We start from the raw sequence: 3,743 nt of genomic DNA, 5'->3' as shown, positions 1-3,743 counted from the left end.
ACAAAAAATATGCATTAGATAACTTGTCAAATAGAGACTTATGAAGAGGAAAATTTGGAATTACCATTACATGGGACACTTAAGATGGGCGTTATTCCTTGCTACTTTCTGATTTTTGTTGCTATTGTGTTTTTGTCCCTTTTGCTGTGAGAACCAGCTATCTGGCTAATGACATGTAGATTGTGAAAGAGTAAATGTAAGGAACTGATAATGTGCCACAGAGTTGGGAAAACTTGATTTCCCAGGGGTATGAAATTATAAAATATAGAACTGGCTGCTACTAATTATTCTCTTATTATTTATTAAATCTAATTGCTATCTGTGTCAAATTCCTTCTTATCTTTTCATATGCCCTTCAAAATGAAACTGTGACTCTAGGACAGCCTTATTAAAGGGACGGGCAATAAAATAGTCAAAAAAAGGTGATGTGATCTTAATTAAGGTGGTTATTTCTATTCTACAATGCAGAGAATTCATGAGGAAACAAGTGCTGAGACCCAGGTTGGGGGTCAGTAAAAAGCTGAGAATCTCATTTAGATGATCTCAGGAATAGTTATGTAACTAGTTTTCTTTCTTTTAGAAATAGTATTAATTTTTAATTATCTCAGCTAATATATTATTGAATGGTCCTTTTCAAGCAAATAAAGTAGCTAAGAGCCAAAGGTGGCATAGATGTAATTGTAAGTCTACACATAATATGCATTCTTTCCAGGTAATTAGGTTTCTTAAATAGCTTTTTCTGATTATAACATTCATACATGTCATTTTTTAAGATATAGTCTCTAATACAATGTAATATAATTTCCCCCTATTTTCTTTAATAATAATTTAAATATTTTAGAATAGCTTTAAATTTAGAAAAAAAAGTGATAATTGTATAGAGTTCCCATATACTCCAGACCTTGTTTTTCCTATTGTTAAAAAATTTACATTATAGTGATATATTTGTCAAAATTAATGAACTAATGCTGATACACTATTATTAACTAAAGTCTATACTTTATCTTTTATTATCTTAAATTTTATCAAGGTCCCATCGAAGATACCACATTACATTTACTCATTTTCTTAGTCTCCTCTTTGCTATAACAGTTTCTCAAAAAATTCTTGGTTTTGATATCCTGCACAATTTTAACAAATTCTGTAGAACCTCTTTCAATTACTACTGCCTGATGTTTCTCCCAAGATTAGCTTAGAGTTATGGATTTGGGGGAGAAAGACCACAGAGTTAACAGGCCATTCTCGTTCCATCGAGTCAAAGGTACATACCATCAATGTGTCATATCACTGTTAATGCTAATGCTCCAAGGTAGAATTTGTCAGATTTCTCTCCAATGTAAAGTTGCTTTTTTTAACTCACCTTTTCATATTGAACTCTTTAAAAGGAAGTTACTAGCCCGGCTGGCATGGCTTGTGGTTGAGTGTTGACCTCTGAACCAGGAGGTCACGGTTTGATTCCTGGTCAGAGCCTATGCCCGGGTTGCCCGGATTGCAGGTTCAATCCCCAGTGTGGGGCATGCTGGAGGCAGCTGATCAATAATTCTCTCTCATTATTGATATTTCTCTTGCTTTCTCCTTCTCCCTTTTTCTCGAAAATCAATAAAAATAGGCCTCCTGGTGCTTACCACAGACTGTGTTCTTACACTGACTGTACAGAAATAGAAGGCAGAGTAAACTAACCCCTATACACCTCAGCTCAGGCTCTTTGCCTGGTCTGTATTGTGAATGGGGAGACATTGAAGAAAATAAAATAAATAAAATAAAATCAATAAAAATATATTTTAAAAATAAATAAAAATAAAAAATAAAAGGAAATTATAAAACATAGTCCACAATTAAGGAATGAATAATTATGCTCACTTTGTTGAGAGTGTCTGTATAATTTATTTGGAATTCACATGCATAGAATATTTGTCTATTTTCCTCTTTTACTTATTTATTTAATCATTTATTTATATTGCTATGTACGCATGGATTTTTAAAAATCCTTTGGTTTATAATCCAATACTATTTTTTTGTTGTTGCTCAAATTGTTCCAGCTTTGACCGTTGGGGGAGCTTTCTCATTGTCTCCTGCGTCCCTTTAACATGTCCCCATCATTTTGTTTGTTTGTTTTTAGCAATTTCATACTTTCTGATACTATAAGGTTCTCCAGGCTTATTTTGTGTTTGCTCTACCCAAATCCTAAAATCAACCATTTCTCCAAGAAGCCCAGGTTTCTTTTATTTGAGGAGGTAATAAAAACATAATTGGAGCATTAAGTGTTCTCATTACTATGGGGTGGTCATTTCTTTTAGGCCCCCTAAGCTGGTAGATGAAGGAAATATAGATGTGTATACTAACTGTAAATATACATATATCTATAAATATTTGTATGTATAATGATTTGTATCTATTTAAGTTAAACATGAATTCGAATGGATGTCTCCAACTCTAATGCACTACCACATGGATCTATTCTTTATTAATTGAAATTACATTGGTTAACAAAATTATATGTTTCAGATGTACAATTTTATAATACATCATCTGTATATTGTATTGTGAGTTCACCACCCAAAGTCAAGTCTCCTTCCCTCACCATTTATCTCCACTTTACCCTCTTCTATCTCTCCCCATCCCCCTTTACCATTGGTGATTTCTTTCTTTCATTAATTGACATTTGATAACAGGAGTGTGTGCCTACCATTCACATAGGATGAATCTTCCAACTTTGTTGTTATCTTCAATATTATGTTGGATATTCTATATTGTTTACATTTCTATGTAAACTTTAGAATCAGAACTAAGAGTTTATTGGGATTTTTGTTGATATTATGTTGAACCTATACATCAAATTCATAAGAATTGACACTGCAACAATATATTCCAATACAAGAGAATGTAATAGCTCCACATTTATTTAGGTATTTGATTTATTTCATAAGTGTTTTGTAGATTTTTACAAAGAGAAATATATATATATAGTTAGATTTATACTTAAGCATTTTTTTCCTTTTATTTTATTTTATTTATTTTTTGTTGCTGTTGTAAATGGTCAAGGAAAATAATTGGCTTTTATATATTGAGCTTTTATCCTGTAACCTTGCTTTAATCACCATTAAATGTGTTAGTTATAGTTATTTTATAGGTAATCCTCATCCAGTTGAGAAAACTCCCCTCTATGCTTAGTTTGCTGAAATTTTTTATTATAAAATGCATTGTATTTTGTTAAATGCTTCTTTGAGGGTCAGTTGATATAATCATATAAGATAATTCTTGGTTACCCTGTAGATGTAGTGATTTACATTTGCATTTGAAAGTTGATCTAATCTTGCATACCTGGAATAAATCCCACTTGATCATAATGTATAATTCTTCTCATATCTTGTTGGATTCATTTTGATAATCTTTTGTTGAGGATTTTTTGCAACAATGTTATGAGAGAAATTGATCTGTAGATTTCCTTTCTTGTAAAGTCTTTCTCTAGCTTTGATATTAGGATAATGCTGGCCTCATTAAATGAGTCTGCCTTCAAATAATACTATGTTATTTCACTTGTAGTTGACGCACCTTATAATAGAAAATCCAAAATTCTTCCACCCTCCTTACCATCACTTTTTATATTTCAATTACCCATACAATTTAATAATCTAATATATTTTTATCATTACTATAAACAAGCGGACACCTTTTAGATCAATTTAGAATGTGAAAAATAATTGAAGAAATAGGTTTTTTACAGTGAATAAGGAACACAATTT

The 3,743-nt window shown here is 31.4% G+C and overlaps 1 non-coding gene across 1 annotated transcript; it reads left to right on the top strand.

Moving 5' to 3' along the window:
* Window positions 1-1,608: 1,608 nt before the first annotated feature.
* LOC139014775 (small nucleolar RNA SNORA51) lies at window positions 1,609-1,739 on the top strand. Its single transcript, XR_011472327.1, has one exon. It is a non-coding gene; the product is annotated as a small nucleolar RNA SNORA51 (small nucleolar RNA).
* The last annotated feature ends 2,004 nt before the right edge of the window (window positions 1,740-3,743 follow it).

Source organism: Myotis yumanensis, unplaced genomic scaffold (assembly GCF_028538775.1).
Source record: "Myotis yumanensis isolate MYYU_CA2020_CCGP unplaced genomic scaffold, mMyoYum1.0.hap1 SCAF_7, whole genome shotgun sequence".
Classification (NCBI taxonomy): domain Eukaryota; kingdom Metazoa; phylum Chordata; class Mammalia; order Chiroptera; family Vespertilionidae; genus Myotis; species Myotis yumanensis.
The sequence above is the reverse complement of the archived record's forward strand: the minus strand, read 5'-3'. Positions and strand labels throughout refer to the sequence as shown.